Source organism: Pelodiscus sinensis, chromosome 2 (genome assembly GCF_049634645.1).
Source record: "Pelodiscus sinensis isolate JC-2024 chromosome 2, ASM4963464v1, whole genome shotgun sequence".
In the NCBI taxonomy this organism is placed as follows: domain Eukaryota; kingdom Metazoa; phylum Chordata; order Testudines; family Trionychidae; genus Pelodiscus; species Pelodiscus sinensis.
The window spans coordinates 154,198,551-154,211,804 of NC_134712.1; the positions used below are offsets into that span (position 1 = coordinate 154,198,551).

At 38.5% G+C, this 13,254-nt stretch overlaps 1 long non-coding RNA gene across 2 annotated transcripts in view; it reads left to right on the plus strand.

Annotated features, from left to right (window-relative positions):
* Window positions 1-5,075, plus strand: part of LOC142827241 (uncharacterized) — a 40,313-nt gene extending 35,238 nt beyond the window's left edge. For both annotated transcript variants that reach the window (XR_012901839.1, XR_012901840.1), the window contains exon 4: window positions 1,467-5,075. This is a non-coding gene — a long non-coding RNA (uncharacterized LOC142827241). The remainder of the gene's footprint in view (window positions 1-1,466) is intronic.
* Window positions 5,076-13,254: the final 8,179 nt, after the last annotated feature.

Below are 13,254 nucleotides of genomic sequence, written 5' to 3' on the forward strand. Positions count from 1 at the left end.
TCCTTTGAAGTAGGAATACGACCCTCCGGAAAAGGGCACTTTTTCCGGAAGATCGGGACCAGTCTAGACGCTCTTTTCCGGCTTTTTTAAAAGCCGGAAAAAAGCGGTGGACATTTTTATTTAAATGCCGCGGGGGATATTTAAATCCCCCGCGGATTTCCCTACGACGACTGGTGAAATTTACATGCCCCTTCCGGAAAAGGGGCCAGTGTAGACGTAGCCTGGATGATTATCTGTTCCGTTCACTCCCTTTGGGGCACCTGGCATTGGCCACTGTCAGCAGACAGGATACTGGGCTAGAAGGACCTTTGGTCTGACTCAGTATGGACATTCTTGTGTAAGTTGGGGAATGTCCTTTTTATTTCAGATTCTTTCAGTACAGCAATCTGAAAGTCCCCTTCACATGCCCAGCCCATCTCTGCACCTCACTCACAGTGGCTGCCCTGAGTCAGGGCAGACCAAAAGTTTAGGGGTGAATCCACAGAGTCCACCGTCCATTCTGAGTGGGAGGAGGTAAAGAATGATGGTCTCTCTTATGGTCACTCGCCATCCAGCTGCTCACTGTTCTCAGCTGTCATCCTACTAGCCACTCATTATGCCTCTCTGGTGCCACCCTGCTGGCCGATTTTCCTGCGATTGCCACTCTTATGGTTGCTTGTTGCATGTTTCTGCCCCTACCCTGCTGTGTCTCAGTCACTGTCTTCTGCCATCTACTTCTTGGCTGTGACTTGTACCCGTTAGTATCAAATGATTTCAGTTTTCAGTGATTTCAACTCTTAAGAAGCAGAGTAGAAGAAACACGATCTGGAATAGGCTTCCAAAAGTAGCTATGGAATCCCATCCCTGGCCATTTTAAATAATTGTCCACATTTACTTGATCTTACATTAGCACATGTAGATGGACTTAGCTAATTCTCAAGGTATTTTCAGTCCTACTTTTCTATTATTCTATAAGTTATTGCTACATTATACTGAAATCTAACAAGAAAAAAATGCATTAAGAAATCTCATGAAATTCTTACTAGTGAGATTTCAAATTCAATTTATAGACCAAATAGAAATTTGGTGAAATACTGAAGAAGATCAGACCTTTGGGGTTCTTCTTCACTCTGGGAAAATACTAGACATTTGGAAATTTGGTTCCTATAAACATTCGCAAATACTGAACCTATATAGCTCAAAAGATCACTCTTTCCTAAAAGATATTCGATGCTTAATTGTTTGAGATTGTGCTAAAAGAAGATATAAAAACTCTTTTTTTTTTGGTGGTATTCTATTCCTTATTCATGTGTGTCACATTTTTTCATTCCCTCCACTGAGTAAAATATTGAAATGAGAGGGAATGGGAATTGTAGACAGGGTGAAATGTCAGCCCCATTGAAATCAATCTGAGTTTTGTGAGTTTTCTGTCAGCATTTTATAAAAAGTACACAAAATAAAATTAATCAGTCTTTTTCTATCCTCAGGTACTGTTTATAGTGACGGATATCTTCAGCGTTCCAGATTCTTCACGACTTTCAAATAGATTTCCTGTATTATTTTAATCCAATGAACTACAAACTTTACAAATTTTAAAGACAATATAAATATGATGTAAACTCATAATATGCACTATATAACACAAGTTCTAACTAATATTGTTGAATCAAAGTTGTAGTATATTCATAACAGCTGCCTTTGTTAATTATCAAAAACATTAACTATGAAACTCATCCTTAAAATACTTTACATAATTAAAAAATTAAAATCACAAACAGATTGTCTCTTTTCCCCCAAATTTAAATTTGATTCAGTATTTTAGATGATACCAGAAGAGAATTGATCTAAAGTACTGAACCATCTGTGCTGCTAAATCTATACACAATAGAATGTATTAAAGATAAAATTTCATTTACAGCATAACTTTCAATTGCCTTGTTTTCATGGGATTATTTATGTAAATCTTTCTCACCTCTCCAAAAACATGTGCAACTCCCTTTAATGTATATAAGAAAAGCATGCTTATTAAGAGAGTGAAAATAGTAGCGTTAATTTATATGTGCAAATATATTATAAAAGCTGAGAAACAAAAGTCCCACCAATGGCCTCTGCAGTGCTTGCCTTTCATATTTCAAGTTTTAAAATATTTTACCTTTAGTGCCAACAAATCTTTCGTTTGTCAGGCAAATGAGAATTCGCATAAGCAGCAATCCCTCAGATGATTGCACAATGACTTAGGATGGTATTTTTGTAGGATCCTGAATGAGAAAGAAGCACAAATCCCACTGACTTTCAAAAGGAGGTCTGCTCCTTAAGTATTGACACTCTAGTAGCCATTTAAGAAAATGGCTTAATGGCTACTAGAATGTCAAATTGCTGTTAGTCTAGGGTTGCTCTTCTGGCTTTCCCATTACATAGAGTGCCATCATGTGCAAAATCTGAAACCTTTGTGTCTCAGTTTACTCATTATTCCAGTTTTCATAATACCATACTTTCTGTGGATGGTGTTGTAAAGATTATTAAAGAATTCAAAGATTAGTTGAAATGTTTAGATGAAGGTGGCATACAATTATATTTATTAATATTTTCACTTTTCATATACATTTTTAATATGGGAGTGTGCAACATTTTGTATTTACACCCATTTTGGACTTAACTCTTTAATTTTACCTCAATTTTGCTTTTGTACAGCATTGTCATAAAAAATATAGGCCATATTCATTGGCCAAAATGATCTTTCTGAATGGACTCCCTGCAATATGATTCCAGAATCCAAAACATAGGTTTCTCTGTAGTTAACCAAATACACAACTCAAATTATGTAGCTGAAGGTAACCATAAGCAATCATGACAGTATTAGTGTATGTGTTTCTCTGAGTGTTCTGGTTATGTTAAGATCATAGTGTTTTCTTCCTCCTCATTTCCTGCAGTAGTAAGATCACAGAGTTCAGCTGGTATTCTCTTGTAACTCAATAGGTAAGAGATTAGCATTTTATATGTAATTTGCTCTGGATTTCATAAGCTGAAATATGCTGCCTGAAAGCAAACATGCACAACTGTCCACAATGTTTTATTTTTTATTAAAAATGTATTCTCAGTTTTCAAGGAATTTATTATTCGTGACCAGTACTGCATTGCTAGCATCAGCAATTGAAACATTATGCATATGAAGCTATGTGTTTTCCAATAATATTCTGTAAGTCCCCAATTCAGGAAAGCACTTGAGCACAGGCTTAAAGTGAAGTATTTTAAAGTTAAGTATATGCTTGAATACTCTCCTGCACTGAAGTATTTATATCTACAAAGAGATTATTTTTTCCTTTCCTTTCCCAGCTCTCCCTTTCACTTCAATTGGAACAAAGTTATGTTTTTGTTTAGCACTTTTAAAAACCCTACTCTAAGGGTGCGTCTACGCATAACTTGAAATAAGCTATGAAAACTGAGCTATGTGAATTGCATAGCTTATTTCAAAATAGGGAGCATCTACACAGCATTTATTTTGAAATAGAGCACTCTTCTTCTGACTTCCCTTACTCCTCATACAATGAGGGTAACAGGAGTTGGAGTAAGAATTTTTCCAGCTTGACAGTATTTTGACACTGTTTCGAAATAACCGCCTGCTGTGTAGATGCAGACTAAGTTATTTCAGAATAGTGCTAGTTATTTCAAAATAGCGTTGCACTGGAGACATACTCTAAATGTTCTCTATTTTGTCACGCCTGTTGATTTCTTTGTATTTTTCTTCCTTCAACTTTTGTAATTTCTAGTTATTTATTCAGGCCTTCCAAGAGCCAGGAATCAGAGTAGCTTTCTTTCATCATATTAATTCGTAAAGCACACTGGAGAATACCAGAGAAATATAAACATTATTATAATTCATAGATTCTAAGGCCAGAATGGACCACAGTGATCATCTAGTTTGACTTCCTATATAGCAGTGGCAATTGGATAGGAATTTAAACAAAACGCTTGCGAAATAGTTCTTGCAGAACTTGTCAATGAACACAGGGTGCAGAAAATAGAGGGGGAAAATCAAGTCAAAATGTCCTTAAAGAACACTGTTCTTCTAGACTGAAAAAAAATTTTAGAGTGAGAGTACACTGTTATAATTACACCTATGGCTGGCTTATGTCAGCTAAATTGTTTACACTGCAATTTTACACCCCAAAAGCACATTCAGGCTTGGACTGGAGCCATGGCAATGGGACTCCACAAAAGGAGCAGGGAATTTGATAGCCCCAAAATATAGCCCATATAGTCCATAGCCCAAGGCCCATAAGCCTGAGTCCTAGCGTTGACCAGCTGCAAGTGTTTCATTGCAACATAAGATACTTATTGTGCACTGTGCTGAATGTTACATTAGCTGACACATTAGCACTTTCAGTTAATGACAGTTAGTGTATTTTAAATTCATTGCCAAGAGACAACTAGTGATTTTTTGTCATAAAACTTCAGCAGCTGTATTTTAATAGGGGATTTAATGAGTAGATAAAACTTATACCAATGGGAGTGTTTGAGGGAGAAGTACGAATAAAAATCTTTTTCATGTTCTGTCAGATAATGTGACGGGGGTAGTGATTTACTTATAGACTCCACAGCCAGAAGGGACCATTGTGATCATCTGATCTGATCTCCTGCATAGCCTGGGCCATAGAACTTGCCCCCAAATAATTCCTAGAGCAGATCTTTTAGAGAAAAAAATCCAATCCCAGTTTAAAATTGTCAGTGGTAAAGAATTCACCTTCAAAGATCAATTACCCTCACTGTTAAAAATTCAAGCTATATTTCCAGTCAGAATTTGTCTAGATTCAACTTCCAGCTAGTGGATTGTATTACAGCTGCTCCCCGAGTTGCGAACGGTCAAGTTACGACCGTTCACACTTATGACCAAAGCTCCCATGGAGCGGTCGTAAAAGCGGTCCCCAAGATACGAACGCGACCCGCACTTATGAACAGTGTGGTCGCGTGTAACTCAGTGGGGTCCGAGTTACGAACAGCTCAAGTTACGTCCAAGTGTTTGGCCCGTAACTCATTCGGAACTCAGAGAGAGGCTGTATACTTTTCTCTGTTAGACTGAAGAGACCAATTTTAAATATTTATTTCCATGTAGACATATAGGGTATGTCTACACTACCCCCCTAGTTTGAACTAGGGGGGTAATGTATGCATACCGAACTTGCTAATGAAGCCCGGGATTTGAATTTCCCGGGCTTCATTAGCATAAAGCCGGCTCCGCCATTTTTAAAAGCCGGCTTGTTCGAACCCCGTGCCGCGCGACTACACGCGGCACGGGCTAGATAGTTCGAACTATGTAGCCATTCCGATCTATCTGTACACCTCGTTCTACGAGGTGTACAGATAGTTCGGAATAATTACATAGTTCGAACTATCTAGCCCGTGCCGCGTGTAGTCGCGCGGCACGGGGTTCGAACAAGCCGGCTTTTAAAAATGGCGGAGCCGGCTTTATGCTAATGAAGCCCGGGAAATTCAAATCCCGGGCTTCATTAGCAAGTTCGGTATGCATACATTACCCCCCTAGTTCGAACTAGGGGGGTAGTGTAGACATACCCATACATACTAATCAAGTCATTCCTTTAGCTTCTCTTTGTTAAATTGGACAGATTGTGCTCTTTGAGGCTTTCACTATAAGGTATGCTTTCTAATCCCTTAATCACTCTGGGTGTGTCTACACAGCAGAGCTTAACTCGAAATAAGCTACACAAATTGAGCTACATCAATTGTGTATCTTATTTTGAAATATCTTATTTCAAATTTGGGAGCATCTACACAGCACTTATTTTGAAATAGAGCACTCATCCTCCAACTTTCTTTATTCCTCATACAATGAGGGTTCCAGGAGTTGGAGTAAATTCTCCAGCTTGACAGTATTTCAACATTAGTTTGAAATAACTGCCTGTTTTGTAGACACAGACTAAGTTATTTCAAAATAATGTTGCTGTGTAGACACACCTTCTCATGACTCTGCTCTAATTTATCAACAACTTTCATGAATGTTGGACACTGAAACTGAACACAGTATTTTAGCAGTGGTTGTATCAGTGCTAAATACAAAGGTAGAATAACCTGCCTACCCAAGATTCTCCTGTTTATGCGGCCTGGAATTGCAATAGCTCATTGAGCCACAGTGGCGCTCATGTTCTCCTGATTATCCACCACAACTTTCAAATCTTTTTTCACTCACTGCTTCTCATGGTTGAGTCCCCCTTACTGTAAGTGTAAGCAGGTCTGAATCAATGCTTTCATTACAGCCATCTGTAATGGGAAAGAAATCCTGGGTGTGGTTATGTAAATAAAGTTCACTCAGTTTGCATAGGCTTCCTAGATATTCAACTGTTAGAATAGTATTTTGCCCATTGTAACCAGTTTGGCTGTTGTGTGGTTACTGTGTTAAACCTAAATGCAGGAATTGTAAGATATGTTCACCAATGCTTTCAGTTACTGGGAATGTAGAAAAATCAGATTGTGTTTAACTCAATTCAAAGGAGAGAAACTGTCAGTGTAAAGCACATTGGATTAACAGAGGCTCGACTTCCAGAGCCTTATAGATGAAGATGGGGAGGGAGGTGAGTCAGTGGGCTACATGCTTTCTAGGCATGAGTTGCAAGACTGGTTCAGCCCCCCCCACACACACTCTTTCAATGATAGAGTTAAAGAAAGGCTCCATAAGGAGTCTTTTTTATATGTAAATGTACTCCAGTGGCTGTTGGAATCTCTTGTGGCTGGACTGTTCTTTGGGCCAAGAGCTGAATCAATAAGCTAGGATCACTAGGTTTGGCTCAGAGTCAGATCCACCCCAAGCCAGCAGCAGATGTGAGAAGCACCATTAGCAGCCAACAGGGCAGTGAGGGAGAGGTGTGAGGAACAGCCAGTAGAGTGACAGCAGTGAGGGGCACCTGCTGGAGAAGCATGAGGAGAAGCCAACAGAGTGGTGGCAGTGAGGGACGAGAAATGGCCAGCAGTGTGGTGCCAGAGAGCAGTGAGCAGGTGGATGGTGAGTGACCAGCAGAGTGAAATGCCTCTTATCTACCTCCCCACTCAGGATGAGAGGTAAATTCTGCAGGTGCACCTCTGAACTCTGGTCTACCCTGACCTAGGGCATTGACTATGAGTTGGGTTCACAGAAGGATTGGGCATATGAAGGGGACATTTACATTGCTGGACTTGAGATTCTGGAAGGAAAAGGACATTGCCCAACCTAAATGAGCTGGGACATTTATTTGTGGTTTTGGTCATGAACTCTGTGGTGTTTCCCAAATTAATGCCATGTTACATCCCTCCCCTTTTATTAACAATTTCCTTTCTTCAGAAAAATTCACAATCACCTCAGACTCTATGCTTGTGAGTGGGGAAGCATTGTCTCTCAGAGGCACTCCGGGGTGCTGCTGAAGCTATCTGGCAGAGGGTTACGTAAGTTCATAAGCAGGGCTTGACGATCACGGCAAAAATCACTCACCAGCCCTGCACCGTGCATGCGCAAGACCCACACTGCACATGCGTGGACTGCCGGTGAATGGGGCGACCAGCTGAAATCTACTCGCCTCGGGCTAGTAGATAAGTGTATTTGTCGAGCCCTGTTCATAAGTACATGACTTGCCTTCTTTGTTCCTGTAGGCACACGTTCACCTGTACTAAAACACACAGTTTGCTTTCCCCCAGCTAACCAGAATTCCAGATTGCTCTGAACCTGTGCTCCTCCTTATTTATCATTTCCCTTTCCTCCCATTTTGGTGTAATCTGCAAATGTAATAGTGATAATTTCGTTTTCTTTTTGATCCCTAATAAATATGTTAAAAACTTTAGGGCCAAGGATTGTTCCTTGTTAGATCCAAATGGAAACACCCCTGCTTGAGGACAATTTCCCATTCACTGTTACATTTGGAGACCTAGCAGTTAGCCATTTTTAATCCATTTAATAATTTCTCAAAGTAATTTTACATTGTTCTATTTTAAATTGCAATATTATTTAGAAGAGTTTACAAGAAATGCAGACATTTCTTTCAAAGTCTCCTGAAACTAGTATAGTCAAATAATCTAATCTATTCTCAAATAATTTTGTTTTTCACTCAGACTACAACCAGGTAAGAATTTAAGTATCTTTTGTGTTTTGGTCTTATGCTTTTTATCCCTCCCTAGAACCCGTTTCTCTAACTTATGTCAACTATTCCCAGGCTACCTATGGTTCATCACTGGAGTACATCATAGGCCAGAGCTTTCAGAAAGGACAGTGTAGGACTGCTGTATCTGTTGTGGGGGAATTCACAGTGGGTTTTTTGGGCCTTTTTCACAGCCTTTTTATGACACCATAAATTCTATCACAACTATGGGGAAATTGAAAGCTGCCCTAACATTTTTAAAACAAAAGACAGAACTATGTAGCACTTCAAAGACTAACAAGATGGTTTATTAGGTGATGAGCTTTCGTGGGCCAGACCCACTTCCTCAGATCAATATGTGATCAATATCATATCTGAGGAAGTGGGTCTGGCCCACGAAAGCTCATCACCTACTAAACCATCTTGTTATTCTTTAAACTGCTACATAGTTCTGTCTTTTGTTTCAGCTACACCAGACTAACACGGCTGCATCTATATCACTATCCAACATTTTTAGTTTGAGAACATCATATGGTATGTGAATGCTCCTTATAGTGGGAAAATTATCATGTCAATCAGTGATTTTATGCAAGTGCTAACTTAGAAATGGCATTAATTCTGACCTAAAAAACCCAAATCTCTTAGATGTGGATAATTTTGCTTGTCACTTAAATTATCTTTTTACTGATTTCCTGGGAAAGATTCATCCATGTAATGCAGCAGTAGCCTTTGACAGGATCCATCTTTAAAGATAATTAGAGACATTTTTCTGCCTTGACTTAGCAGCTGTCGGGTACAGATTGGGCAATACTGTATCTTTTGGAATTGCTTTTTTATTTCTAAGAGTAAACTTGTGAGGACTCTGTTCCACCTCAAAGGAGTATTAGCTGCTGAATATTTCAATATTTTTGCAAGCTTTACACTTTACCTGATGTATAAATTTTCAACATGCTCTGGATTATTGTGCTTTCAGAGTCCCCTTGGGAACACTTAACACATTTTTGAATAGCATAATATAATATTTATGTTGTCAATCATATCCCCTACAAAAATGCATATTTAGCAACCAAAGCTACAACTTTTCATCACTTCAGTTTTCTATATTGTCTCCGCTCCCATAAAAATTCACAATCACCTCAGATTACTTATTATTTCCCTATGTTTGTAACTCTGTCTTGCTTCTTCAAACATTAATTTCATATTGTCTATCAAAATATTTAGCTTATATAGTGACCGTTACACATTGAACCTCAGAGCACTTTACATTATACAGTAAAACATACAGCAATGAACCTGATGGAGAGCTCTTGAACAGTGTTTGGAATATAGACCCAATAGGAGGAATACTACATGCCTGAAACTAGCATAACTATGTTCGGAAAACTAGAAACTCATATTAGAAACTCACAAAGTCAATAAGAGTACATCTACACTGCAGGCTAAAGTTGAGTTACGATATGCAGCTACGTTCATTGCGAAGCTGAAGTTGACATACCTTAACTCAACTTTTGGCACTGTCTACGTAGCAGGAAGTCGAAGGAAATAATGGGCTTTCTGTGTACATGTGTACTCTGTTATTTCAAAATAATAAGTTATTTAAAAATAAGCGTGCAGTGTACACATAGCCTAACTGAATATATTTTGCACAAGAATCCATGTAAGACCAAGGTAGAATGTATTAGAAACCCATAGTTCCATTCTTACAGATAAATACTTTCAATTTGAAATATGAAATGCTGAACAGTACATGACATAATTAAGAGCAAGGGAGAAAAAAAAGTTGCCTAGCACCTCTTACAATTGATCCCCTGGGATTTGAGGATTGTTTGGATAAATGGCAAGGGAAGTGTAGGAATAAGTGTGCAATATGCATAGATTTTTGCTAGGCTGATAACCATTAACATTGCTAAGTGTGAAACTCAACCTTTGTGCAAATGATTATGTGCAATTTATGTCCCACTTAAGCCATAATTTGAGGATGTAAATCCAGAGCAAAAGTCAACATGTACTTTTTTTCGGGCTGTGAAATGATTAAAAAATTTAATTGCAATTAATCACGTGACTAAAAATTTGAATCGTGATTAATAGCACAATTAATCACGTGCACCTCCCCTTTAAAATGCCGAGGTGGTATTTCAATGGGGCAGCACTCCATGGACCCCAGGACCGGCTGAAGTCCCCAGCTGACCCCAGGCTCCATGCAGCACTGCCCCTTGGAAGCACTGCGGAAGTGTTTCCGAGGGGCAGCACATTAGGAGCCTGAGATGAGCTGGGGACTCCAGCTGATCCCCGGCTCCAATTGCACTGCCTCTTTGAAATGTGGGAGCAGCACTTCAAAGGGGCAGTGTAGCATTAATACTTGTGATTATCGCATTAAAAATGAATGTGTTAATCCTATCCTGCCTTAATCACAGGTGTTAATGCAGGTCAATTGACAACCCTACTTTTTATTCACTTACACAAAAACCAAAGGTTTCAGGAGACTCTGATGCTTTTTGTGATAATGCTGAATACAATTAGTCTTTTTTTTTATGGAAAATTTTTTGATTTAATATAATATCAAAATGAAATTATTTGACATTATTAAAACAAAATGACAGTTTAGTTCCAAATTAAAATTTTGCAGGAAGTTTAGGCTTTTTGATCCAGATTGGAAAGCTTTTCAAATGTCAGAATTTCAGTTTCCAGCTAGCTGTGGTGACAAATTCCCCAAGTTTATTGCTACAGAGGCCTTCAACAGTAATGTTGACAAAGCCTCAGGTACATAACCAAAGCCAATATTCCCTCTCTTCCCACTTCATGGTTCACAGATTCTCTTGCCATATTCAGCAATGAAAAGGAATGTGAGATTTCTGTGAGCTCAGTTGCCAATGTGCATACGACACACAACTCCATCTGTCTTTCATAACACAGTATGACTTTGATGTTATCCTGGTATTTGGTCAAGCTCAGCATAATGATGTCTGGTTCCCTAGAAAATCAGATTTTACTGCTAGAAAAAGGGAAATATTTGAGAGAGCTTGCCACCAGTGTGCTGTCTGCTGTCTCTACAGTTGAAGATATACATTCTGGCTTTAATGCAGACTTTGTGTGAGCCATTGTGCAAGTCACTCTTGATACAGTGGCACATATCCTAGGAGAACCATCACTGTGGGATGTGCTGCCCATGATAGAAATTATTCCCTCCTGTTACTTCTGATTAATCCAAACCTACTATTTAAGACTGGAGGGAGTGCCAGGATGTTGTCTGTGTAAGGCTTTCTCTACTCGTTCATGCTCCATGGCCTTGTTCCTGGTTCCTGCCTCTTGCCATGATCTCTTGTTGCTTGCTACCGGATCCATACTGACGTGGTTCTGACCACTGACTACTGACTGTGGCATGACCCTTGACTCGGGATCTTGGCTACCAACTCTGGCTTCATCTCTGAGATCTAACCACCTACAGCTCTAACCACTGGGAATGACCACTCATACCCTAGTTTCTGACAGGACATGTCTTTTTCACAAGGTCCTGGAGTGGATCCCATTGTTGTAAAGCATTTTTACTGGTTGCTGAGCTCTTTTCAAAATCTAGCCTTAGAAGCCTATATTCAGGCGTGCCTTTTCTGAAATGCTTGGCTACTATCTTCTGCTTACCAGCCTTGTGGTTTGGCCACAAATATAGTGGCTATCAGCAAAACAGTGAGGGAAAATGCAGAGTCAAAGTGGGTATCAACAATTATTCCATATTTTTTCTCTGCTGATTTTTTAAAATTAACTATACTATTTTATTAATGTATTTATACAAATAATGTTACTTAAAAATACATCTTTCAATGAGGGACCTACTCTGAAAAATAGCGATGTTATTGATACAATAGTTGGCTAAAACAGGATTTCCAACCCATTGGAAATGCCAAGATTTAAAAAAAAAACGGTTTAATCTTTACTTGAGCTGAAAGAATCACTCTGTTTTTTTTCGCAAAATAAATTATACAGCAAACATTGTTTTAATATTATTAACTCGTTTTAACAGTACAACTTTCAAATATTTCAACTTTTAAAATCTGAGATTATAAAAAGAAAAAAATCAAAATAAAATGCTTTAATCTTAGAATAAATGTTGAAATAATTTCCTATTAAAAATTTCAACAAAGTAAATACTTTCCATGATACATTTTGATTTTCCTACTGAAAACTGTTTTATTGTTTTTTCCCCAACTAGTTCTAATTGCTGCTATTTCTGAGAAATCACAAAAAGTGCCATACAACAGTTAGCGGAGGATTAATAGTCTTTCTGTTTACTATGATTAAGATCATAAATAAAGAGAACTTTGTGGAACTGTAGACCAATCATCTTAACTTCAGTATCCAGAAAGATAATGGAGTAAATAAACAAGCAATCTATTTGCAAACATCAAGAAGACAATAAAATGATAAGAAACAGTCAATATAGATTTAAGAACAAATCATGTCAAACCTAACTACAAGCTTTTTTGATTGTGTAAAAAGCATTGTGGCTAAGGGGGGAGTGGTAGATTTGGTTTACCTTGAATTTAATAAGGTTTATGATATGTTTTCCATGACCTTATCATACACTACAGAAATAAAGCCTACATGGAACTACTGTAAGGTGGGTATGCAACTGGTTGGATAACCACTCTGAAAGAATAGTTATCAGTGGCTCAGAGGCAAGCTGGAAGAGCATTGTGAATGGGGTCCCACAAAGATCAGCCCTGGGTCTGGTTCTGCTCAATATTTTCATCTGTGATTTACCTTATGACATAGGAAGTACATTTATAAAGTTTGTGGCGAATAGCAAGCTGGCAGGATTTCAATTGCTTTGGCAAGAAAGAATTAAAATTGAAAATCATAAGAGCAAACTAGAGAAATGGTATGAAATAAAGAGGATGAAATTCAATAAGGACAAATGCAAAGCATTCCACTCTGGAAGGAATGATCAATTGCACAAAAACAAAATGGGAAATGATTGCACATGAAGGAATACTGTAGAAAGAGATCAGAGGACACAATGCACCACACAATAAGTATGAGCCAACAGTGAACACTGCTCCAAAAAAAAAAAAAAATCTTTTATGTACTGTCGGGGGGCTCCCCTCTTGTTTGGGGCTGCCGCCTCTGTCAGGGACATCATTCCGACCTATCGGGCCTAGTCCCCTTG